At 36.9% G+C, this 27,442-nt stretch overlaps 1 protein-coding gene and 1 pseudogene across 2 annotated transcripts in view; one reads left to right on the forward strand and one right to left on the reverse strand.

Annotated features, from left to right (window-relative positions):
- The window catches only part of ANKS1B (ankyrin repeat and sterile alpha motif domain containing 1B), a 758,303-nt gene that overhangs the window by 110,964 nt on the left and 619,897 nt on the right, over positions 1-27,442 (forward strand). The window lies entirely within an intron of this gene.
- Positions 19,521-20,474, reverse strand: LOC131421774 (glyceraldehyde-3-phosphate dehydrogenase-like; annotated as a pseudogene).

Consider the following 27,442-nt stretch of genomic DNA (forward strand, 5'->3'; position numbering starts at 1 on the left):
GATTTACTATACAAAGGATTTTTTTAAACATTGATTTTCTTAAGTTATTATGTGAAAAGAATCGGAAAGATATAGCTATCTTTTTTTGTTTTTGTTCGGAGGTACCTCAGCTGCAGAGTTGAGTTCATCATACTCGTCAGTTGATATTACAATCAACAAATCGTTCTCTTTTAAAATTATTTGTTGTTGGGGCTGGCCTGGTGGCGCAAGTGGTTAAGTGCGCGTGCTCCGCTGTGGCGGCCCGGGGTTCACCAGTTCTGATCCCAGGTGCTCACCGACGCACCGCTTGGCAAGCCATACTGTGGTGGCGTACCATATAAAGTGGAGGAAGATGGGCATGGGTGTTAGCCCAGTGCCAGTCTTCCTCAGCAAAAAAAAAAAAAAAAAAGAGGAGGATTGGCAGATGTTAGCACAGGGCTGATCTCCTCACCAAAAAAAATTTAAAAAAGGGCCGGCCCGGTGGCTTAGCGGTTAAGTGCCCGCGCTCCGCTACTGGCGGCCCGGGTTCGGATCCCTGGCGTGCACCAACGCACCGCTTCTCCGGCCATGCTGAGGCCGCGTCCCACATACAGCAACTAGAAGGATGTGCAACTATGACATACAACTATCTACTGGGGCTTTAGGGAAGGAAAAAAAAGGAGGAGGATTGGCAATAGATGTTAGCTCAGAGCCGGTCTTCCTCAGCAAAAAGAGGAGGATTAGCACGGATGTTAGCTCAGGGCTGATCTCCCTCACCAAAAAAATAAATAAATAAAAATAAATAAATAAATAAATAAAATTATTTGTTGTTATTTTACCGTTTATAGCTTAATACCCACTTCTGTTTCTAATTCCTCTTACAGATTTTCACTCTACAGTGGTTTGCTATGTATCAAAACATTGCATGGGCCTTTAACAATACATACATATATATATGTATACAATACATACATACATATAGAGTTATATTGTTTAGAGAATGTGCCTAACTGTTGTGGTAGTCTGATTGCTCTACTAACCTCTAGTCTCACACACTTTGAAACCATTGCCCTTCAGATGGATCTTTCTAAAACATAAATTTGATCATGTCAGTTGACTACTCATGATTCTTGAGAGACTTTCCCATTCATTCGGAGACTCTTTGTAAGTTAAATCCCTGCCTGCTTCTCCCAACCATCTCTTATCAAACTCCCTACCTTCCTCACTAAACTTACAAAATTTTTGCTGAATATCCCATGACATTTCATAACCCCAGCCTTTGCACAAAGTCTTCCCTGTGTTTGTGTTGTTTGTCAGACACCTTATATCTCCTTTCTCTATCTGAAAAATAGTTGGGTTTTTTTTGTGAGGAAGATCAGCCCTGTGCCAATCCTCCTCTTTTTTTTTTTTTTTTTTTTTTTGCTGAGGAAGACTGGCCCTGGGCTAACATCTGTGCGCATCTTCCTTCACTTTATATGGGACGCCACCACAGCATGGCTTGCCAAGTTGTGCGTCGGTGGGTGCCCGGGATCTGAACCGGCGAACCCCGGGCCGCTGCAGCGGAGCACGCACACTTAACCGCTTGTGCCACCTGGCCGGTCCCTGAAAAACAGTTTTTTTTTGTCTTCAAGGCACAACTCAAGCACTCATCTCCTTTTTTGTGAAGCCTCCTCCAGACTTCTACAGGCTGATTTGGCCTGTGTCTTTTGCCTTTGTGTCTTCTCTGTATCTGAAATAGAATTTTATTACAACACCTATAATACTTTTTTGGTTTCCATATTTGTGTCCCTATTCTAAGCTCTGAACTCCAAAGAGGAAGGGAAACTCTCTTAGTCAACTTTTTAACCCAAGTAGTCTTTCCAAATTCCCATAAAGATTAATCTTTGGGATTCAGGAACCAGTTATTGTAATTCCTAGGAATTCTTGGGAATTCCTGAAATCATAAGTTGTTCTTGAAATATTTCCAATAGTCTTTATAAGCTATATTCATTATTATGGATACCTAAAATTTTGTTTACTATATGAGAAATATTAAGTTTAGTAGGATTTATAAAGAACTATAGTCTGCAGTGAATATTCAAACACTAGAAAACACCAGTACATAGTTAGTGGGTTTTTTGAATTATGTACCATTCAGACCTCCTAGCAAAGCTAACAGACCACACAGAATCACATGTCAAATTGCCAATGTAAGGACGTATTCTGCCTCTAAAACCTGTAACTTCTTGAAACACTAATAGGATTTATATAAAGTATGTTATGCGTATAAATGTGTTAATACTTATTTTATTTGCAAGAGTGATTCACTTTTAGCAGGAGACAGGGCCATGAACACACACACTTATAACTTGACAACAGCTACAAATAAGACTGACCAATTAAATTGTGGCTACTTCTCTCCTTTGTTCGCCTGCCCTGGTTCCTGGAAATGTTGACCTTAACCTTCTACTCTGCGTGTCGTGACAGCACTTCCTGCTCTTGCTTCCAATTTGACATCAGTATGTTCCTTTGAACCAGTAATGTCTCCGTGTTGTTAAGCTTTAATTCTCACAGAAGAATTATACTTTTCCTAGTTCTGATTTTCCCTATTTTTTGACTGATTTTTCTTGGGATTTAGAATGGAAAAAACATAAATTTTCTGAGAAATGCTGGAAACGAGTTCTTGTGTGGGAACAAACCCCAATGCCTAGCATATCAGATAGTCAATAAAATAATTTGAAATATTTCTTAAGTGAATGTTCCTTTGTAGCGCCAAAGCATCTAACAGAGTGTCTGGTAGATGGAGATACTTATGATACTTTAGTGATCGAATCTGTGGTTCTTTTGAATCAGTGTCATGATAAAGTAGTGCATCAGAGTTTAGATTTGGTAATTGACACCAGAAGTGCCAGGTTAGCTTACATTATTTTGGTGGCTTGGGAGCAGGTTCACTTTATTTAGCTAAAATCTATGAGAAAACCCATAAGATGGCTAAAACTCATCAAAGACTCCCTGTTATATTCTTTCATAGCACTCTATACCTGTCTTTTATAGTGTTTGTATCTATGGTCATTAATTAATTACTTGTATGATTATTTGCTTGATGTTTGTATTCTTGACTAAACTCCCAAACTCCCTGAGAACAGGGATTATTTCTATTATATTCACAGGTATGATCCCAGAAGATGCTAGTTAACCACAGTACATGCATGTAATAGGCAGCTTAATAAGTATTTATTGTATGTATAAGTGAATGAAGGAGATAGCAATCTGAATGAAGCAGAGTACCCCAGAATGTGAGCCTGCTTTAGCCTGAGGTCTCTGAGAGGTTCTGAAGAACATAGTTTGAAAACCACTACTATATTCCTTGTCACAGACTGCATTTTTAGTTATGTCACATGGTCTTGCAAAAGGGTATGTGTAGATTGGTAGTGAAATGTTGTTACCCCAACTGTATGCCTGTTAGCCTGTCTGGGTTAGCAACATCTTTCATTACAAGAGATAATATGTTATTAGTATTATTATTATTGCACCTATTATTTACTTCCTTGTGACCTTTTTAGAAAGAGTATTTCACTCCTTCCGACTTACTAAATATTTTGCTCAAGTTAACTCCAACGATATCATAATACACTGTTCTAAATTCTAAAGATTAAAAAAATTCCTTATTTAGGTTTTTAATATCTCCTCCTTGATTAGTATGACTAGATTTATGAAGTGGAATAGTAGATATATTAATACTTAAGATGTTTTACTTTGTCATTTTCATCATGGTGTTTAGGTGGGGTAGGGCAAGGGCAGAAAACTTAATTTAGAAGAGTTGAACTGGAGGGGATGGGGGTGTGGGGCAGAAGAAGGCATCTAATCTTCTGAATAAATATTTTAGATAAGAATTCCCTGAACATGTTATGGTTAGGATTTTCCTCAAATTGTTTTCAATATTTCTGCCACAGAAGACCGAGCCAGCATACTAATTTTCTGTATTTTAATTATTTCCAGTGTTTCAAATGGTCAAGATAAAAAAAACCCAGTTGAGTTCCACACAGGACTAATTTCTGGAGCTGGAAAATATGAAAGTGGAGAGTGGCTACTCGTCAGAATATTTGTCATGTCATGGGGAGCTAAAACTTATGCTAAAAGTGAAAACATAGATGTCTCCCATTAGTGCAGATTTTTCTGCCAAGTCAAACGAAAAGGAACTAGAAAGGAAGAGCATACTATTGAATTTCTCTTGTACTCTTTCATTTTCATTACACTAATTCTTGGATTTTTATCAGGTGTTTTTGATTTCTTCTAGTTTTGGGGAACTTGGATTAGTGTTTATATTTGTGGCTGATTTAGAGTATATTGAACTAGCTGAGAGGAATTTTCTCCATATGTCTTTGTAAAAAGCAAATGAAGCTATCAATTTTAAATTTGACATTAACACAGTCTTCACTGAAAAAGAGCAATCAAGCAAATTTAATCTATTCATACAAAATTAACTCTATCCCTTGAGTTACAACATAATTGGGGTATTTCTGCTTAGGATAGTAGAATGCTTCCAACTATTGTGTAGGGATAAAAAAGGAAGACAAAAATAACTATGTTATATTTATAAAAACCTAGAATTATTGAAGTGTTTTGTGTATTGAAAATTTGAGTTAGATGATAGAGAATTTGGTTTACTTTGGAGTTACACATACAAAAGCAAGATTATAGCAAGAGGATGGAACTTTCAAATTACTGCAAGATTTAAGATAAATCTAAGATAAATGTTAGAAAAAGAGTTTATAAAAATAACTCAGAGACAATGAATGGATATTTTTGAAAAATAAACCAGTGATTTAAAATATAATTAAAATAATTATTTCAGAAGGCAAGGGAGAAAATAAAGAGAAATGAGAGAAGAAACATGTACATGATATATCCAAGGGATCTAACCTTCTAGTCATAGATGTTCTAGACAGAGAGGATAAGTAGATAGGGGAAACAATAATAAAAACAAAAGAAAATAACATTTCATTGAGATGAAGACAAACTGAATCTTTTAATTGAAAGTGCTAAGAAAGTACTGACCAAAACTATTGGGGGAAAAAAGACTTGCACTTAGATCGTAGTGGAATTTCTGAATCCTATGGACAAAGAGATTATTTTACAAGATTCTAGACTGAAAAAGCAGGTACTGTCCAAAAAGGACAGAGAATCAAATTGACATTGGTCGCCTTGTCTGTAACAGTAGATGCTAGAAGATAGTGAAGCAGTGTATTCCGAGTTGCAAGGGAAAAAATTTCTGACTCTGTTATATGCATTCAGTTTATAAGTGTGTAGCTATTTTTTGTGGTACTGTGATAGTGATTTATAATAAAAAATATATATCTGGCCTTCATCCGGATTTCTGGCACAGAGCTCCTAAAACCCTTGGAATTTCCTGTGTGATGAGAGTTGAAAGAAGTGTCTTGTTATGTTGATAGGGCAGCTTTCGGACAGAACCTAAGGATGGGGGCTGGTTGCCAGGAGAACCAACCGCATGATTGGAGGGTTGGAACTTTCAGTCCCACCCCCTGACCTCTGACCTCTGGGGAGGGCAGAGAGGCTGGAGGTTGAATCAGTTGCTAATGGCCAATGATTTAATTAATCATGCCTATGTAATGAAGCCTTCATAAAAACAAAGCAAAAGGACTGGGTTTGGAGAGCTTCAAGGTTGGTGAACACATGGAGGTGCTGAGAGAGTGGTGCTCCTGGAGAGGGCATGGAAGCTCCACACCTTTTCCCCAAGCCTTCCCCTATGCATCTCTTCCATCTGGCTGTTTCCGAGTTATATGCCGTTATAATAAACCAGTGATCTAGTAAGTAAAAATTTTCTCTGAGTTCTGTGAGCCGTTCTAGCAAATTAATTGAACCCAAGGAGGGGGTCGTGGGAACTTCTGATTTATAGTCAGTCTGTCGGAAGCACTGGTAACAACCTGGGCTTGTGACTGGCATCTGAAGTGTGTGGAGGTGGACAGCAGTCTTGTAGGACTGAACCTTAACCTGTGGAGACTGATGCTATCTCTGGCTAGATAGTGTCAGAATTGAATTGAATTGAGTTGAATTCTCAGATGCTGTGATGGTGTCTGAGAATTGCTTGGTATTGTGTGGGAAGCTCCCTCCCCCCAACACACACATTGGAATTGAGTCCAGGAAACCAAAAAAGAGGTACCAAGACAGATATTTCAGACAAAATTCCTCAAGGAAGTGCTCTGGCCAAATGAAGTTGAATCAGAATCAATATCTCAAGTAAAGGAAATATTAATTAATATGACTAAAATGACTGAAAATTCTTATGTCATGATGGGTAAACACAAAACAATTGTATTTTTCCAATTTCTACTACCATCGTGTTCAGTAGAAATTCCCTTTCCTGCTGAATAGCACACTCCCTAATGACGTCTAAATCTAATGCTATAATTTTTCACTTTCTGTTATTAAAACAATCACATTTCAGCTAAGACTTTTTCCTGCTCATTTTATTTAAATAAACCCACAGAGAAGTTCATACATAATTGAAAAGCACAGTGAATTTTCAGTCATTACATTTATGTGGCCAGAATCCAGATCAAGAAATAGGATATTACTAACACCCCAGAAACCAGTTTTGCCCTGTTCTAGTTACTGTCCCCACCCCAAGGTAATTATTGTCTTGACTTCTAATACAAAAGATTAGTTTTCCTCTTTTTGAACCTATTCAGATGGGACATACTGTATGTATTCTTTTGTATATGACTTCTTTTGCTCAACCTTATGTTTGTTAAGACACATTCATTTGTGGAGAGTAACAATAATTTGTTCCTTTTCATTGCTGTGTAGTCTATTTTGTGGCTATACTACAGTTTATTCTTTCTATTATTGATGGATGGTTTTTGGCTATTACAAATAATGCAGTTCATGCTTATATATGTCTTTTGGTGAACATAGATAAGAATTCCTGAACTCCTGGTCATAGGGTATGCATATGTAAAGTTTTAATAAATACTGCCAAATAACTTTTCAGTGTACCAATTTGTGTTTCCACTAGCAGTATATGAGAATTCTAGTTTCTTATCTTTGCTAACATTTGGTATTGTCTTTTTTTCATTTTAGTCATTCTGGTGAATATGTAATGGTATCTCATCTGGTATTAATTTGCTTTTTCCTTGATGACTAATGAAGTTGAGCAACTGTGTGTGTGTGTATACATGCACATACACATATATATGTGATATTTGACTGTTTTCTTTTCTCAAATGCCTGTTCAATATTAACTCATTTTGTATTGGGTTGTATGCTTTTTAACAAATTTTTTCGTTTTGTTTTGTGTTGTTTTTGAGGAAGATTGGCCCTGAGCTAACATCTGTTGCCAGTCTTCCTCCTTTTTTCCTTTTTTCTCCCCAAAGCCCCAGTAGATAATTGTGTGTCATAGTTGTACATCCTTCCAGTTGCTCTGTGTGGGACACCACCTCAGCATGGCCTGATGAGCCATGCGTAGGTCTGCGCCCAGGATCCAAACTGGTGAACCCTGGGCCGCCGAAGCAGAGCGTGGGAACTTAACTGCTATGCCACCGGGCTGGCCCCCAAACAAATTTTTTTAAGTTGATTTGTAGGAGTTCTTTTTGTGTTCTGCTTACAAGTCCCTTGTCGGATACACACACACACACACACACACACACACACACACACACACACACACAATTATCTTCTCTCACTCTTTTTTCGTATTGTCTTAGTGGTGTCTATTGATGAAAAACAGTTCTTACTTTTAATGTAGTCCAATTGATCAAATTATTTCCTTCATATGTTAAGAAATTTTTGTCTACCTGAAGGTCATGGATATATTCTGTTTCCTTCTAGAAGTTTTATTGCTTTACCTTTCATATTTAGATCTGTAATCCATCTAGAATTTATTTTTATATATGGCTCAAGGTAGGGATTGAGATTTATTTTTTTAATGTAGATATCAAATTAACTCAGCATCATTTAATACAAAGACCGTCATTATTCCACTGTACTTCCATGTCACCTTTGTCATAAATCAAAGGACCATATAGATTGGGGTCATTTCTGGGCTCTATTCTGTTCCACTGATCTATTTATGTATCCCTGTGCTAATAACTCACTGTCTAAACTATGTTGTTTTACATTAAGTCTTGCTATATGGTAATTTAAGTCTTCCAGCTTTGTTGATCCTGTCCATTTGGAAGCTTCATCCTCATGTCTCATTCAAAACTTTCTCCCTTTGCGTAAGTAGCTTGGGATAGAGGGGAATACATAGATGTTTTACTCATCCCTAGTCCTTCCGCTTTCTGTTCCTTCTGCCCCTGTCTCCCCCCTCCGCTTTGCAAGGAGGAGGGCAAAGGGCAAAAAGGTGTGTTATACAGTGTGATGGCCCATGGGAGGTTTCTGACCCTTTTCTCCTTGTCCTTACTCCTAAACTGGTTTGTCAATAGCCTCCTACAGACAGATGCAGTTATACCCAGCAGGTGGCCTCAGGCTGTGTTCCTCTAATGCCTGTTTACTTCCTGCTATGTTGATTGATGGCCAGCCTGTGGCTCCAATCTCATCTACCATGTGCTTTCCCAATTTGGGCTCCCCTGGGGCTGGACAGAATCCATATTTCATACTTTTAGAAAATATGCTTTCTGACCAGGAATAGTTTGCCATTTCAGTCTAATGTTTCCCCATCCCTCTTCCTCACTTCCACTCTGCCTCAACCCTAGAAGCTCTGGGGTAGTTGAGCAAAAAGAATGTCTACCTATGGATGGAACTGGTCAATTATTCCTTCATGCAGACACCCCCCCCGCCCCAACTTTTTCTTGGTCCCCTTTTTCCCTGGGCTTTGGGGAGGGAAACCAGTTGAGTGTTTTTTCCCTACACCTGTGGGAGGGGAGGAAAGCAGATAGCCTTTCTTCACAAAGACTACATTCCTCGAAATGTGACCACATCATGCTCCCAATCCTCTCATATCTCTTAAAGTTAAAGACCCCTTGAAGCTCTAGGGTGAGAGAATCTTATTCCAATGCTTAGGCCTTTCGTGAACATGGCTATCTTTGTTGAAATCCTTGTCACTTTTGGTTACCTCAGGGCAGCAAAAGATATCAACCATATCTCATATAATCTTGTTAAATATACAAGAAACCATGGTAAGCAATGAAATAAAACCTAAATCACTATTGCTAATATGTTGTAAAATATAACACAATTATTAAGAAATGTTTCTGAAATGAAAGTCATAAAGAGGAAATAATAATAATAATATAGCATTAAAATCCCACTATTTGATCAAGCCTTTGGGGTGAAAGTAAGAAAAGAAAAATGCAAATTATGCTTTGTTAAGGATGGACACAGTTACAGTTTAATTCTTGACGTCAGTAAGAAATGTAGGTTTATTGTATTTACAAAAAGTAAAGGACATTATAGTAGAAATAAGATGTTAAGGAAAAGTAACTAGAGAGGAATAAAAAATGAAGACAGCTTGATCACGAAAACAGAAAAAAGAAAAGAGGCAAAAAAACAACAGGAGAGGATAATAAAGACATTACATAAAATTCAGTCACAGGAATCACACCAAATGTGAAGAAATTAAAAGACCAAGCTTCTCAGATTATAAAACAAAAAAAGAAACTGTAGCTATGACTCTTTTCAAGAGATATAGCCAAGATAAAGTGACAGAAATAGAAGGAAAATAAATGGATAGTCAAAACTTTATCAGTTAAATGTAAACAAAGAGAAAGCTGAGATACCAATATTAATAACAGACAAAATATGATTCAAAATGAAGAGCATTATATGGAATTAAGCCGAATTTTTTGTAATAATGTGTAATCCATAAAGATGATGCATCATTCTTTTGCTTAACTGAAGGATGACTACAACAAAACATGTGAAGCAAATTTAGAGATATAAATAAAATTTGGGGCCGGCCCAGTGGTGTAGTGGTTAAGTTTGTGCAGTCCGCTTTGGCGGCCCAGGGTTCGCAAGTTCAGATCCCGGGCGCGGACCTGCGCACCACTTATCAAGCCGTGCTGTGGCAGTGTCCTGCATAAAATAGAGGAAGATGGGCACAGATGTTAGCTCAGGGCCAATTTTCCTCAGCAAAAAGAGGAGGATTGGCAACAGATATTAGTTCAGGGCCAGTCTTCCTCATAAATAAATAAGTAAGTAAGTAAGTAAGTAAGTAAAATTTGATAATAGTTCAATCACAATGATATACTGTGTATGGTAATATTTCTTAGAATTTGATGATGAAGTAGACAAAGTAAATAGGGTTATAGAAGGTATGAATTATGTAATTAATAAGCTTCAAAAATATACATCTCACCTTTCAAAACAGAATACGCTTTTCAGTACTCATGTAACATAAGAAAACTACATACTAGTTTTTGAAGAAAATATAAAGAAATTATTTGAAGTTGAATAATTATTTTCTGACTGTAATGTGATAAAACTAGAAATATATCATTGAAACAACAAATCTGAGCGCTAACAAATTTTAAAAAGAGCACTAATTTTCAGGGTAAAAAGGAAATCAAAACTAAATTACAGACTGTATATGTAACAATTGAAATAAAAATATGACTAGTCAAAACCAAAGTGATGTGGACAAAACCATACTCAGCAGAAATGTCATAGCCTGTAATGCTTTTACTTTTAAATAAGACAGAATAAAATTAAATGAGTTAAGCATTCAACTCAAAGAGCTAGAAAAAAAGAATATAATACAATAAATAGCTGAATGATTGCATTCTTATACAGTCATGCGCTGCATAATGACGTTTCAGTCAACAACAAACCGCATATACAATGGTGGTCCCATAAGATTAGTACCATATAGCCTAGGTATATAGTAGGCTATACCATCTAGGTTTATGTAAGTACTGTAGGGGAGGAAGAAATTTTCCTCTACTTTTCTAGGTTCTTGTGGCTGGTCTGAGAATTAAATTGGCATGAGACAGATTAACACGAGAAACTCAAAAGTTTAATAACATGCATACATGGGAGAAACCCAAGAAAACCAAGTAACTCACCAAAATGGCTGATGCTTTCACCTTAAATACCATCCTCAGCTAAAGACAAAAGGAGATGTTGGGGGTGGGGAGAGATAGGGACTGTAAAGGGAAGGAAGACAATTCATAGCTTGGTGAAAAGGAGCAAACATTTGAAAAACAAGTGTTTGGCTACACAGAAACAGAATAACACAGAGGGGAGTCCAAACAAACAAGCTTTTCTAGGTTCCTCCTTATCTACCACCTAGTTCATGTTATGCTAAGGTGATAGCTCGCTTCCCGAGACAGGTTTTTTTTTAATCTGAATTCTTTTAGGCAGTTAAGGAGGAGGTAACAAGAAAAACTTTCTGAGTCTTTTGTTTCTTAAAAATAATCTGCCTAAAATAACTCTCATGTTAAAGAGACACATTTTGGGATGGCAAATTTTGTTCCCCTTCAGTACACTCGATGATGTTCGAACAGTGACGAAATCACCTAGTGACGCATTTCTCAGAATCTGTTTTCGTCGTTAAATGACACATGGCTGTAGTCAAGAAGAGAAAGTAATAAATTAGAAAATAGACAAATACATGAATAAATAACACATCTAGTAGATGTTTGATAAAAATAAAGCTAAGTGAATCTTTGAATATGACAATAAAATAGACCCACCCAGACAAACCCAAGGAGAGAAAAATAATACAGAACATAAGGAGTGAAAATGGTGATAGAACTGCAAATACAGAAGATAGCAATAAATATAAAAGTATGTACAAATTGTATTCAGTACATTAGAAAACCTAAATGGAAATACTTGACTTCCTAGAAAAATGTAAATTACAGAATTGATGCAAGACAAAGTTGACTGTATTGATAGGTCAGTAACCATAGAAGACGTTGGAAGTTTATTAAGGATTTATTCCACAAAAGTAATAGTCCTAGATGATTTTACATGTTTGTTCTTTCAAATATTCAAGTAATGGATAATTTCTATGTTAGTTGATTTATTCTGGAGATTAGAAAAAGGCAGAAAACTCTTCAGTTTACATAACTGTAATACCAAAACTGAAATAAAAGAGACTAGAAAATTGGAGACCAATTTTACATATGAATTGGATGCAAAACCCTAAAATACACACAGCAATCCAGGATTATATTAAAAAATATACATCGTAGGTAGACAAATTTACCTCCAGGAGCATAAAGAGGGTTCTCATCAAGAATTAAAAATATTAATGTATTAAAAGGGAAAACCCATATGATCATCCTGAAAGCTATCCTAAATAAATTTAACAAACCATAAGAGCATTCTGGATTACTCTTACAGAAATAACGATGATTACTGTGTGTCAGTCACTCTTTTAGACTTTACGTAGACCAGCTAATGTAATCTTCATAACAATCCTATGAAGTAGCTATTACTAGTACGCTCATTTTATAGATGAGGAAACAGAGGCACAGAGTGGTTTTGTAATCTTTCTAAGGTCATGTAGTTAGAGATGGAACTGGTGTTTGAACCTAGGCAGTTTGAATTCTGAGTCTGTGCTTTTACCCATTATGCTTTTCTGCCTCTTTTTGTTCATTACTGAAGGAATAAAAGCTTCCTTAATATGGTGAAAAGGTATCCATGAGAATCCAACAACAAACATCACATTAAATGGTGAAGCCTTACCAGACAGGCCATTAAATTCATCAATAAAACACAAATTATCCTCTCATTATTGTAGTGGTTCTAGCCAATGCAGTTGTGTAAGAAAAAAAAATCCAGGATGAGGTCAGCTGATTAGCAATTTAATTCCATCTGCAACCTTAATTCCCCGTTGCCATGCAACGTAACATATTCACAGATTCTGGAGATTAGGACGTGGACATCTTTGGGGTACCATTATTCTACCTACCACAGTACCCTTGGAAATATTGTTACCCAAGAAGAGAATATGAGGATAAGAAGAACAATTGCTACCAAAATCAGTGTTTGCATAACACTGAGAAATTAGTCTGCTTTGTTTGTTGGTTTCTTTTTCAGGAATTATATCCAGGTGGAGAAGAGAAAGCTGGAAAGAATACATTTTATACTTTAACACTAGTGACGAAGTTGAAACTGGATTGAAATAGATGGTCCAATTTTCCTCTCAGGTTTTCTTTTTTTTTTTTTTTAATTTTTTTTATTTAATAATTTTTATTTATTTATTTTTCCCCCAAAGCCCCAGTAGATAGTTGTACATCATAGCTGCACATCCTTCTAGTTGCTATATGTGGGACACGGCCTCAGCATGGCCGGAGAAGCGGTGCGTCAGTGCGTGCCTGGGATCCGAACCCAGGCTGCCAGTAGCAGAGCGTGCTCACTTAACCACTAAGCCATGGGGCCGGCCCACCTCTCAGGTTTTCTTGACTCTATGGTTCTCTGTATGGTTACAAATTCCTTCTCATATTCTAAAATGCTATCATATGGCATATACTGTATGAGTAGTGGAGAGATCATAAGTTGTGTGATTTTAACTCAAGGAGTTATTTCTGCTCAATATAGAGCCAATTCTGGTTTGCTGTGTGAATACATGTTATTGAGAGTTGTATCAAGCTATTCAAAGTGCGTGTTATTCATTAGAAAATGTCTGGTTAGTATAATTTTGACTATAGTGCTCCCTAATGTGCTCACTTATGTAAAATTGTGCATTTACAATCTCTTATGTGACTGTATAGTAGGTCTATTATATATTTTTGCTCAAAAGGTAAGAAATTGTTAAGAAGTTTTCTGTGACTCAGTCAAATGGGTATTTATTTGTTACAAAGCCAAAATGTTTTCGGTTATTTTTAGAAGGCATTTTGAATTATCAGAGTTAGTCTTAAGTTTTCTCTTTTTTCCTGGAAATAATTTTATAAGACCTGCCCTGTGCTGTGCAAAAGAGTAGCCACTGTCCACATGAGGCTAACAAGCACTTGAAATATGGCTAGTCCTGATTGCAATGTGCTATAAGTGTAAAATAAACACTGGTTTTGAAAACAGTACAAAAAAATGTAAAAATACCTCAATAATTTTTTTATTGATTGTATGTTGGAATGATGATATTTTGCATAGAGTAGGTTGAATAAAATATATTAAAACTAATTTTCCTCTTTCTTTTTTACCTTTTTAATGTGGCTACTAGAAAATTTACATATATGGCTCGCATTATTCTAGACTCTTTATGCCCAGATGAGACACTGCTAGCCCATGATAATAAAATTATGTCATCGCTATAGAGATGAGAACTTACAGTACTCAATAGCATGTGCACGTGTATCCACTTCATTCAAAAATGGAAGCTAGGGCTGGCCGGTGGCACAAGCGGTTAAGTGCGCGTGCTCCCCTGCGGCGCCCTGGGGTTCGCCGGTTCGGATCCCGGGCGCGCACTGATGCACTGCTTGGCAAGCCATGCTGTGGTGGCGGCGTCCCGTATAAAGTGGGGGAAGATGGGCATGGATGTTAGCCCAGGGCCAGCCTTCCTCAGCAAAAAAAAAAAAAAAAAAGGAGGATTGGAAGATGTTAGCTCAGGGCCGATCTTCCTCACACAAAAAAAAAATAATAGGGGCTGGCCCCCTGGCTTAGTGGTTACGTGTGCGCGCTCCACTACTGGCAGCCCAGGTTCGGATCCTGGGCGCGCACTGATGCATCGCTTCTCCCGCCATGCTGAGGCCGCATCCCACATACAGCAGCTGGAGGGATGTGCAACTGTGACATACAACTATCTACTGGGGCTTTGGGGGGGAAAAAAAAAGGAGGAGGATTGGCAATAGATGTTAGCTCAGAGCCAGTCTTCTTCAGCAAAAAGAGGAGGATTAGCATGGATGTTAGCTCAGGGCTGATCTTCCTCACAAAAAAAAAATGGAAGCTAACTATTGAGACACAAATTGAAAAGAAGAGGGACTTTGTTTTGCATTGCTTGAAATTATCTGATGTGTCAGAAGACCATTCCTACATACTCTGACCCTGCCTGAGGCAGTAGATGCACATTCTGTATGAGTTTCCATATCTGGAGGCCTGGAGTGCTCTCAAGAGTCAGATAAGAATCAAGAGAAGGTGAAACAGTCTTGTGCTGTTCCTGATGGATTTGTCCCATAGGTTGGTAGAGGGTATAATGATGATCAATTTGTGAAGTTGCTGTGCCTAAATCTTATTTGTGCTACATGTGAATATTGGCCCAAGAAACTCAGGCTTACAGTTTGTTTAGGAATAATCTTTAATATGCAAAAGTTTAGGAATAAAATATTCTCACTAATAAATGTCCTGGTAGTTTGAAAGTATAGGCCTTCTTTTTAAATTTGAGAATTATGATTGAGATACGAGAGGAACACAGTGCAAAAAAATTGGAATGAAGTAGAACGTTAGCTCGAAGCTTGAACTTTTAAACATCAATGTTTATTTTTTAAATTAAGTTTCTAGGAGCCATCCCCGTGGCTTAGCAGTTAAGTGCGCATGCTCCGCTACTGGCGGCCTTAGTTCGGATCCCGGGTGCTCACCGACGCACTGCTTGTCCGGCCATGCTATGGCGACGTTCCACATACAGGCAACTAGAAGGATGTGCAACTATGACATACGACTATCTACTGGGGCTTTGGGGAGAAAAAGGGAAAAAAAAAGGAGGAGGATTGGCATGGATGTTAGCTCACGGCTGATCTTCCTCGGGAAAAAAAGAAAATTAAGTTTTTAGTTGGAAGGTATGGGTCTGGCTTATTTATAGTGTGTCAAATGTCTGTGGATATTCTATGATATGTAGATATGTGCCTAGAGGCTCTGTCAGTAGGTGCAGTTGAATATATTTATATATATGCTAAATTTCTATTCTAAACCTCCTTGTTTTAGAAGGATGTGTCCATACTCATTCTGTTTAAGAAAGGAGACCTGCATTGGAGATTTTTTTTCATGCTCCTATTATGATTAAATCATTTTTTTCTGATAATGGGAAACTGAGATGGTATAAGTAAATGAAATCTATAGACCCTAAAATCTTAGTTTAGTTACAAATATCAGTATCTTCCCCTACTAAATATTTATAAAGTCTAAGAACATGCAGGAAATTTTAAAAATAATTTGAGTTAATTTAGAGTATTTTCTCATTTCTTTTCCATCCTTTGCTGAAACATAGTGTTCTAGTCAGCTTTGACTGAAACTTGCTTTCCCCAAAAGACACCACTGCCCTTGCAGTTCTCTAATGGAGGTATCTTATCATCCATGCATTTCATTTATGGTAGAAACCTCAGTCATTCTTTTGCTCTTATCTTATCCATATGGATATCATCTCCCATAGACATTTTAGACATCTCTGTTTGAATGGCCTCCTTCTTCTCTATCCACTGCTATATCTCCATTAGTTCAGATTTCTTTGTTTCTTCCTTAGACTGTTAATACAGACTACCGACCTTACTCCCTGCCGCCAGTTTGTTCACTCTCTTCACCTTTCAACTGTCACAAGAGCTCTCGTTCTAAAACACTGACCCAATCATGTCAGAAACATGCTTAATATCTTTCTGATAACCCTCTAGTTCCAAGTCGCCTATAGAATAAAGACTAAGCTTCTTGACATGTTTTAAGGCTCTTCACAATCTGGGGCAAATCTATATTTTCCCCTTTTATTTTATTGTCTTTTTGTTTTTCCTTGAAGAAATATTTGATCCTTTTGACTATTCAAATAATTCAGAGGTGAATAATGTATTTTTGCATGCATTTTTCTATGTTAATGCAAATATTTATCATCTCTACAATAGGAATAATGTATCTGTCTTATAGTTGTGTGGATATAAATGAGTTAATACACATAAAACACTTAGGATATTGACACACACACAATATTCTGCAATTTGCTGTTTTTACTTAATATGTTTCAGTTAACTTTCAAGGTCAATAAATATAGATCAAACTTATTTATTTTAATAGTTGCATAATATTTCATGGTATAGATGAATGGTAATTAACTTTTCCCTTTTTGATGGGCATTCATGAGATTTCTTTTTTATACTATTAAAATTATGCACTAAATATTTTTGTATCTGTATTTTTCATATTAATACTTTTATTTCATAGGCATCTAGAAGAATTTACAGAAAAAGAATTGTGAAACAAGAAGCAATAATAGGATCTATATTCCACCAATTATAAACAATACCAAAAACGTGATTCTAGTGCCAGAATAAAGAAATCAATGAATACAAAAGAACCCCTAGAAACACACCGGTAGTATGTAAAAGAATTTAATGTAAGATAAAGTTGACATTTGAAAGAAGCAGGAAAAGGGAAAATCATTCAATGAATAGTTCTGAAAAAAGGTTTTAATTATTGAGGAGGAAAACGTTTAATTCCCTACCTCACACCATTTAGCACCCCTGCCTGTAATTGTGCCTATTATCCTCTAGTCCAGAGACCATGCGTTTTATCCATTCCAGAGAATAAATCGCTCATTCTGCTCTTCCAAGAAGAGAAGAGGATCCAAGAATCTAACTGATTTAGATTTTCAACTGATGTTGTTGGGTATTTCAATATTTCATTCCTTTTTATTTCTGACTAGTATTCCGTTGTATGCATATATCACAGTTTATCTCTTCACCTGTTAATGGACATTTGGGGTGTTTCAGTTTTGGGCTATTATAAAAAAAGCTGTTATGATTATTTATTTGTAAGTCTTTGTGTAGACATATGCTGTTATTTCTCTTGACTAAATACCTAGAGTGGAGTGGCTGGATTGTATGGTAGTTATATGTTTAATGTTTTAAGAAACTGTCAGATTGTTTCCCAAAGTGGTTGTGCTGTTTTACGTGCCCACCACCAGTGTGTGAGAGTTGTAGTTGATTTACATACCTGTCAACGTTGGTATGTGAAGTCTTTTTCATCGTGGCCATTCTAATAGATATGAGTAGTATCCCATAATTTCAATTTTTGCATTTTTCTAAAGACAAATGATGTTGAGCACCTTTTCATGTTCTTACTTGCTATCTGTATATCTTTGTTGAAATATCTGTTCAAATGTTTGGCCCACTTTTTATTATGTTGCTGATTTTCTTATCAGCTCATTTTGAGGTTTCCTTGTCTATTCTGGATCAAAGAATATATCAGAAAATGTGGTTGGCAAATATTTTCTCCCAGTCCATTTCCTTTTTATTCTCTTAGTGCATTCAAAGAGCCGAAGCTCTTAATTTTGATGAAGTCCAATTTGTCAAATTTTCTTGTATGGATTGTGCTTTTGGTGTCATATCTAAGAAATCTTTGCTTAACTCAAGGTTAAAATTAAAAAAAAAATTTCTGTATGTTTTCTTGTATGAGTTTTATGGTTATAGGTTTTGCTTTTGGATATGTGATTCATTTTTAAGTTAATTTTTGTATATGGTATAGTGAAGGTATCCAGGTTTTTTTTGAGTATGGTGTGACCTAAGGATATCCATTTGTTCCAGCACAATTTTTTGATAAGATCATCCTTTCTTTAATGAATTACCATTGCATCTTTGTCAAAAATCAATTGCATATGTGTGTAGGTCTAAATGGACTCTCTATTCTTCCAATCTGTTCCATTGATCTGTCTTTACTCTAATACCACACTATCTGTCTTGTTTACTATAGCTTTATTATAGTCTTGAAGTCAGGAAATGTACACCTCTGACTTTGTTCTTCTTTTTCAAAGTTGCTTTGGCTGTTCTAGGTCCTTTGTATTTCCATATGAATTTTAAAATCAGTTAGTCAATTTCTATTAAAAATGCTTGCTGGTATTCTCATTGAATTGCCTTGAATCTAAAGATCAATTTGTGGAAAATTAACATCATAACAATATTGAGTCTTCTCATCCATGAACTTGATTATCTTTCCATTTGCTTAGGTCTTCTTTAATTTCTCTCAGCAATATTTTGTAGTTTTCAGTGTATAAGTTTGCACATCTTTTGTCAAATCATTCCTAAGTGTTTCGTATTTTTCGTGCTATTGTAAATTATATTTAAAAAATTTTTTTGATTTCTGATTGTTCTTTGCTGTCATATAGAAATACGGTTGGTTTTTATATATTGAGTTGTGTATTGCAACCTTACCAAACACCGTTTATTTGGTTGTGTGTTTTTTTCTTTTGGAGTAAGCTATTCTTTAAAAAATTTTTTTTAAATGTTTTATTTTGAAATAATTTTAGATTTACAGAAGTATTGCGAAGATAGGTCAGAGAGTTCCCTATACTTTTCACAAACCTTCCCCTAATTAAACACAGTTTTTAAATTTTAGTAGCTTTTATGTAGATTCCATAGGACTTTCTATATATATGATTATATTGTCTTCAAAAAAAGATAGATTTTCTTCTTTCCTTACAATCTTGATGCCTTTTATTTCTTTTTCTTGTCCTTGCATTTCTACCCACTACATTGGCTAGAATCTCTAGTGCAATGTGTTTTTTGGCTGGTTATTTATTTATTTATTTATTGATGGTACATGACAAGGTAGGGCTCCCTAAACCCTTCTCAAGGGGTGTGGGATTGAAACTGTTTTGAGGATGGGAGATTCTCAGTGTATTGGGGGATAGATTTGGGGCAAGGACTCCCCAGCAGCTGAGGGCCACTTTCTTCCTCTCATTTTCTTGCCGGGCCTCATAATCCAGGGGTCTCTTACTCCTCGGAGGCCATGTGGACCATAAGGTCCACTGCCCTGTTGCTGTACTCAAATTCGTTGTCATATCAGGAAATGAGCTTGACAAAGTAGTCATTGAGGGCAATGCAAGCCCCAGCATTGAAGGTGGAAGAGTGGATGTCACTGTTAAATTTGCAGGAGGAAACCTGGTCCTCAGTTTAGCCTCGGATGCCCTCTAGGGGGCTCTCTGATACATGTTTCACCACCTCCTTGATGTCTTCATATTTGGTAGCTTTCTCCAGATGGCAGGTCAGATTAGTGACCATCAATCACGTTGATACTGGAGACACAGAAGTCTATGCCAGTGAGCTTCCCATTCAGCTCAGGGATGAACTTGCCCACAGACTTCACGGTGCCAGTAGATACAGGAATGATGTTTTGGGTAGCCTCACAGCTGTGAGCTATAGTTTCCCAGAGAGGCCATCCATGGTTGGTCTTCTGGGTGGCAGTGATGGCATGAACTGTGGTCATGAGTCCCTCCCTGATTCCAAAGTTGTCATGGATTACCTTGCCCAGGGTGCCAAGCAGTTGGTGGTGCAGGAGGCATTGCTGACAATCTTGAGGGAGTTGTCATATTTCTCATGTTTCATGTCCATCATAAACATGGGGACATCAGCAGAAGATGCAGAGATGATGACCCTTTGACTCCACCCTGCAAGTGAACTCCAGCCTTCTCCAAGGTAGTAAAGACACCAGTGGACTCCACAACATATTCAGCACAAGCATCACCCCACTTGATGTTGGTGGGATCTTATTCCTGGAAGATGGAGATGGGCTTTTCGTTGATGACAAGCTTCCCATTTTCAACTTTGACTGTGCCAGATGGAATCATACTGGAACATGTAGACCATGTAGTTGAGGTCAATGAAGGGGTCATTGATAGTGACATTATCCACTGTGCCAGAGTTAAAACAGCTCCGGTGGCCAAGCGCCCAATACAGACAAATACATTTACTCTGACCTTCACCACTGTGTCTCAGGGACATGGCTGGCACTGCACAAGAAGATGCAGCTATCTATCAAATGAAGAATAGCAGAGAGCCTCCAGTACAATGTTGAATAGAAGAGGTGAGAACATAGATCCTTGCCTTGTTCTTGATCTTAGGGGGAAAGCATTCATTCTTTCAACATCAAGTAAGATGTTAGCTGTAGGTTTTTTGTAGGTGACTTTTACCACATTGATGAAGTTTCCTCCTATTCCTGCTTTACTAACAGTTTTTATTAAGAATTGGTGTTGGATTTTGGCAACTACTATTTCCGTATCTGTTGAGATAATCATGATTTTTCTTTTTTGGTCTGTTAATATACAAGCATACCTCATTTTATTGTGCTTTGCTTTATCTTGCTTTGCAGATATTGTGTTTTTTACAAATTGACGATTTGTGGCAATCCTGCATCAAGCAAGTCTATTGGCACCATTTTTCCAACAGCATTTGCTTATTTCATGTCTCTGTGTCGCACTTTGGTAATTCCCTCAATATTTCACCCTCTATTATTATTATTATATTTGTTACGGTGATCTGTGATCAGTGATTTTTGAGGGTACTATTGTATTGTTGTGGGGTGCCACGAACTGCGCCCATGTAAGAAGGCAAACTTAATCTATAAAAGTTGTGTATGTTCTGACTGCTCCACCAACTGGCTGTTCCCATGTCTTTCTCCTTTTCTTTAAGTTTCCCTATGCCCTGAGACACAACAATATTGAAATTAGACCAATTAATAATCCTACAATGGCCTCTAAGTGCTCAACTGAAAGGAGGAGTTGCACGTCTCTCACTTTAAATCAAAAGCTAGAAATGATTAAGCTTATTGAGGAAGCATGTTGAAAGCTAGGCTTCTTGCACCAAACAAGTTGTGAATGCAAAGGAAGAGTTCTTGAATAAAATTAAAAGTGCTGCTCCAGTGAGCACATGAATGATAAGAAAGTGAAACGGTCTTATTGTTCATATGGAGAAAGTTTTAGTGGTCTGGATAGAAGATCAAACCAGCCACAACATTCCTTTAAGCCAAAGCCTAATCCAGAACAAGGCTTAACTCTCTTCAATTCTATGAAGGCTGAGAGAAGTGAGAAAGCTGCAGAAGAAAAGTTTGAAGCTAGCAGAGTGAGGTTCAAAAGGTTTAAAGGAAGAAGCTGTTTACATAATATAAAAGTGCAAGGTGAAGCAACAAGTGCTGATGTAGAAGCTGCAGCAAGTTATCCTGAAGACCTAGCTAAAATAATTAATGAAGGTGGCTACACTAAACAACAAATTTTCAGTGTAGATGACACAGCCTTATATTGGAAGAAGAGGCCAACTAAGACTTTCATAGCTAGAGAGGAGAAGTTGATGCCTGGCTTCAAAGCTTCAAAGGACAGGCTGACTCTCTCATTGGGGGCTAATGCAGCTGGTGACTTTAAGTTGAAGCTAATGCTCATTTACCATTCTGAAAATTCTAGAGCCCTTAAGAATTATCTACTCTGCCTGTGCTCTGTAAATGGAACAGCAAAGCCTGGATGACAGCACATCTGTTTACGACATGGTTTACTGACTATTTTAAGCCCACTGTTGAGACCTACTGCTCAGAAAAAAAGATTTCTTTCGAAATATTACTGCTCATGCACAATGCACCTGCTCACCCGAGAGCTCTGATGAAGATGTACAACGAGAGAAATATTGTTTTCATGCCTGCTAACACAAAATCCACTCTCCAGCCCTTGGATCAAGGACTTTCATTGGACTTTGAAGCCTTATTATTTAAGGAATGCATTTTGTAAGGCTTTAGCTGCCGTAGATAGTAGTTTCTCTGATGGATCTGCGCAAAGTAAATTGAAAACCTTCAGGAAACGATTCACCATTCTAGATGCCATTTAGAGTATTTGTGATTCATGAGAAGAGGTCAAAATATCAACATTAACAGGAGTTTGGAAGAAGTTGATTCTAACTCTCATGGATGACTTTGAGAAGACTTCAGTGGAGGAAGTAACTGCAGATGTGGAAATAGCACGAGAACTAGAATTAGAAGTAGAGCCTGAAGATGTGACTGAATTGCTGCAATCTCATGATAAAACTTTAACAAGTGAGGAATTGCTTCTTATGAATGAGCAAAGAAAATGGTTTCTTGAGATGGAATCTACTCCTGGTGAAGATGCTGTGAAGATTGTTGAAATGACAACAAAAGGATTTAGGATATTACATAAACTTAGTTGGTAAAGCAGCGGCAAGGTTTGAGAGGATTGACTCCAATTTTGAAAGCAGTTCTACTGTGGGTAAAATGCTGTCAAACAGCATTGCGTGCTACAGAGAAATTGTTCATGAAAAAAAGAGTCAATTGATGTGGGCAACTTAATTGTTGTCTTATTTTAAGAAATTGCCACAGCCACCCCAACCTTCGGCAACCACCACCCTGATCAGTCAGCAGTCATCAACATTGAGACAAGACCTTCCACCAGCAAAAAGATTACGACTCGCTGAAGGCTCAGATGATGATTAGCATTTTTTAGCAATACAGTATTGTTAAATTAAGATATATACATCGTTTTTTTAGACATAATGCAATCACACACTTAATAGACTACAGTACAGTGTAAATATAACTTTTTTATGCACTGGCAAATAAAAAAATTGGTGTGATTCACTTTATTGTGATATTCGCTTTATTGCAGTGGTCTGGAACTGAACCCGCAATATCTCCGAGGTATGCCTGTAGTAAATCATGAATGTTAAAACAAACTTGCAATCCTGGGATAAACTCCATTGCATCATCATGTGTAGTATCCTTTTTATATATTGTTGTATATGTGTATTGTTATATATATATATTGTTTTTGGCCTCATAGAATGCTGGTCTCATAGAATGTTAGGCAGTATTTGTGCATCTGTAATATTTTGGAATGGTTTTTGTCGAATTGATATTATTTCTCCTTTAAATGTCTGGCAGAATTCCCCATTGAAGCCATTTGGACCTGGAGGTTTTGTTTTGTGAGGAATGTTTTTAACTACAAGTTCAAATTAAATTTCTTTAATAGTCGTAGGGCTATTCAAGTTTTCCATTTCTTTTTGAGTGTGTTTTGGTAGTTTGTGTATTTCAAGAAACTTGTCCGTTTCATCTAAGTTTTCTAATTTATTTATTCTCCTACTATCCATTTACTATCTTTAGAATTTGTAGTGATATTACCTCTCTCTTACTGATATTGATAATTTGCATCTTCCGTTTTTTTCCTGATTAGTTTGGCTGTAGATTTATCAATTTTATAGAGTTTCTTAAAGAATCAATTTTTGATTTCATTGATTTTCCTCTATTGTTATCCTGTTTTCTGTTTCATTGGTTTCTTCTCTGGTCTTTATTATTTCCTTTCTTCTGCTTACTTTGGGCTTAATATACTCTTCTTTTTCTGTTTCTTAAGGTAGAAGCTGAGGTCGGCAATTTGGGACGTCTCTTCTGATCTGATATTGTCATTTTAGTGCTATAAATTTTCCTTTAGTTGCATCCCCCAAATTTTGATATGTTCTGTTTTCTTTTTTTTTCAGTTTGAAATACTTCTCAACTTCCTTTTTTTTTTTTTTGTTGGTGAGAAAGGGTGGCCCTGAGCTAACACCTGTTGCCAATCCTCCTCTATTTGCTTGAGGAAAATTGGCCCTGAGCTAACATCTGTGCCAGTCTTCCTCTATTTTGTATTTGGGTTGCTGCCACAGCATGGCTTGATGAGTGGTTTAGGTCTATGCCTGGAATCTGAATCTGTGAACCCCGGGCTGCCAAAGCAGAGTGTGCTGAATTTAACCACTATGCCATCGATGCGGACCCTCAAGTTCCTTTTTGATGTCTTCTTTGACTTATATGTTATTTTGTTTCTAATATTTGTGGGTTTTCCAGATAGCTTTCTGTTAATGATTTTTAATTTAATTCAATTGGCGTCAGAGAACATATTTTGTATGATTTGAATCCTTTTAGATTTATTGAGATTTGTTGGATGTCCCACAATATGGTATATTTTGTTAAAAGTCCTGTGTTCACTTGAAAAGAATATGTATCCCACCGTTACTGGATAGAGTTCTCTATAAATGTCAGGTCAAATTGGTTGGTAGTGTTATTCAAGCCTTATGTACCTTTACTTATCTTCTATTTACTTATTCTATCAATTATTGAGAGAGAGGTGTTGAAATCTCCAAGTATAGGTGGATGGGTCTGTTTCTCTTTGCAGTGTATGAGTTTTTGCTTCACGTAGTTTGAAGTTCTGTTATTAGATGCAAAACAACATTTAGGATTGTTTCATCCTCTTAATAAATTGGCCTCTTATCATTATGAAATGCCTTTTCTATCCCTTGTTCTGCAAATTCTTTGTTCTGAAATCTAGTTTATCCAATGTTAATATAGTTATTCAGCTTTCTTTTGATTAGTGTTAGTATGGTTTTTCTATCCTTTTTCTTTTAATCTATTTGTGTCTCTATATTTAAAGTGGGTTTCTTATAGTGAGCATATAGTTGGGTCTTACTTTTTTTTTAAAACCCAATCTGACAATTTTTCCTTTTTTTTTTTTAATTGATGTTTTAATAGTTTATAACATTGTGAAATTTTGGGTTGTACATTTTTGTTTGTCCATCACCATATATATGTCTCCCTTCAACCCTTGTGCCTGTCCCCTACCCCTATTGCCCCTGGTAACCACAATACAGTTTTCTCTGTCCATGTGTTGGTTTATATTCCACATATGAGTGAGATCATACAGTGTTTATCTTTCTCTTTCTGGCTTATTTCACTTAACATAATACCCTCCAGGTCCATCCATGTTGTTGCAAATGGGACGATTTTGTCTTTTTTTATGGCTGAGTAGTATTCCATTGTATATATATACCATATCTTCTTGATCCAGTCGTCAGTCGAGGGACGCTTAGGTAGCTTCCACTTCTTGGCTATAGTGAATAATGCTGCAATGAACATAGGGGTGCATAAGCCTCTTTGAATTGTTGATTTCAGGTTCGTTGGATAGAGTCCCAGTAGTGGGATGGCTGGGTCATGGGCATCTCTATTTCTAATTCTTTGAGGAATCTCCATACCATTTTCCATAGAGGCTGCACCAGTTTGCGTTCCCACCAGCTGTGTATGAGGGTTCCTGTTTCTCCACATCCTCTCTAACACTTGTGGTTTTTTGTCTTGGTGATTATAGCCATTCTAACGGGCGTGAGGTGATATCTTAGTGCTGTTTTGATTTGCATTTCCCTGATGATTAGTGATGTTGAACATCTTTTCATGTGCCTCTTGGCCATCTGTATATCTTCTTTGGAGAAGTCTCTGTTCATTTCCTCTGCCCATTTTTTGATCGGGTTGTTTGTTTTATTGTTGTTCAGTTGTGTGAGTTCTTTGTATATTATGGAGATCAACCCCTTGTCAGATGTATGTTTTGCAAATATTCTCTCCCAGCTGGTGGGTTGTCTGTTCATCTTGATTCTGGTTTCGTTTGTCATGTAGAAGCTCTTTAATCTGATAAAGTCCCACTTGCTTATTTTTTCTTTAGTTTCCCTAGTCTGGGTAGGCATATCATCCGAAAAGATTCCTTTATGACCAATGTCAAATAGTGTGTTGCCTATATTTTCTTCTATGAGTTTTATAGTTTCAGGTCTCACCTTCAGGTCTTTAATCCATTTTGAGTTAATTTTTGTGAATGGCGATAGCAGATGGTCCACTTTCATTCTTTTGCATGTGGCTGTCCAGTTTTCCCCAACACCATTTATTGAAGAGACTTTCCTTTCTCCAATGTATGTTCTTAGCTGCTTTGTCGAAAATTAGCTGTCCGTATACGTGTGGTTTTATTTCTGGGCTTTCAATTCTGTTCCATTCATCTGTGTGTCTGTTTTTGTACGAGTACCATGCTGTTTTGATTACTATTGCTTTGTGATGTGTTTTGAAGTCAGGGATTGTGATGCCTCTAACTTTATTCTTTTTTCTTAGGATTGCTTTAGCTATTCGGGGTCTTTTGTTGCCCCCTATGAATTTTAGCATTCTTTTTTCTATTTCTGTGAAGAATGTCATTGGGATTCTGATTGGGATTGCAGTGAATCTGTAGATTGCTTTAGGTAATATAGACTTTTTAGCTATGTTTATTCCTCCAATCCATGTGCGTGCGATGTCTTTCCATTTCTTTATGTCATCCTCGATTTCTTTCAATAATGTCCTGTAGTTTTCATTGTATAGGTCTTTCACCTCCTTGGTAAGATTTATTCCTAGATATTTTATTCTTTTTGATGAAGTTGTAAATGATATTATCTTTTTGAGTTCTCTTTCTGTTAGTTCGTTATTAGCATACAGAAATGCAACTGATTTTTGTAGTTTGATTTTGTACCCTGCGACTTTGCTGTAGTTGTTGATTATTTCTAATAGTTTTCCAATGGATTCTTTAGGGTTTTCTATATATAAAATCATGTCATCTGGAAATAGTGAGAGTTTCACCTCTTCGTTGCGTATTTAGATTCCTTTTATTCCTTTTTCTTGCCTAATTGCTCTGGCCAACACCTCCAGTACAATGTTGAATAAGAGTGGTGAGAGTGGGCAGCCCTGCCTCGTTCCTGTTCTCAGAGGAATGGCTTTCAGTCTTTCCCCGTTGAGTATGATGTTGGCTGTGGGTTTGTCATAAATAGCCTTTATTATGTTGAGGTACTTTACTTCTATCCCCATTTTCTTGAGAGTTTTTATCATAAATGGATGTTGTATCTTGTCAAATGCCTTCTCTGTGTCTATTGAGATGACCGTGTGGTTTTTATTCTTTGTTTTGTTGATGTGGTGTATCACGTTGATTGATTTGCGGATGTTGAACCATCCCTGTGTCCCTGGTATAAATCCCACTTGATCATGGTGTATAATCTTTTTAATGTATTGCTGTATTTGGTTTGCCAATATTTTATTGAGGATTTTTGCATCTATGTTCATC

Source organism: Diceros bicornis, chromosome 25 (assembly GCF_020826845.1).
Source record: "Diceros bicornis minor isolate mBicDic1 chromosome 25, mDicBic1.mat.cur, whole genome shotgun sequence".
NCBI lineage: Eukaryota > Metazoa > Chordata > Mammalia > Perissodactyla > Rhinocerotidae > Diceros > Diceros bicornis.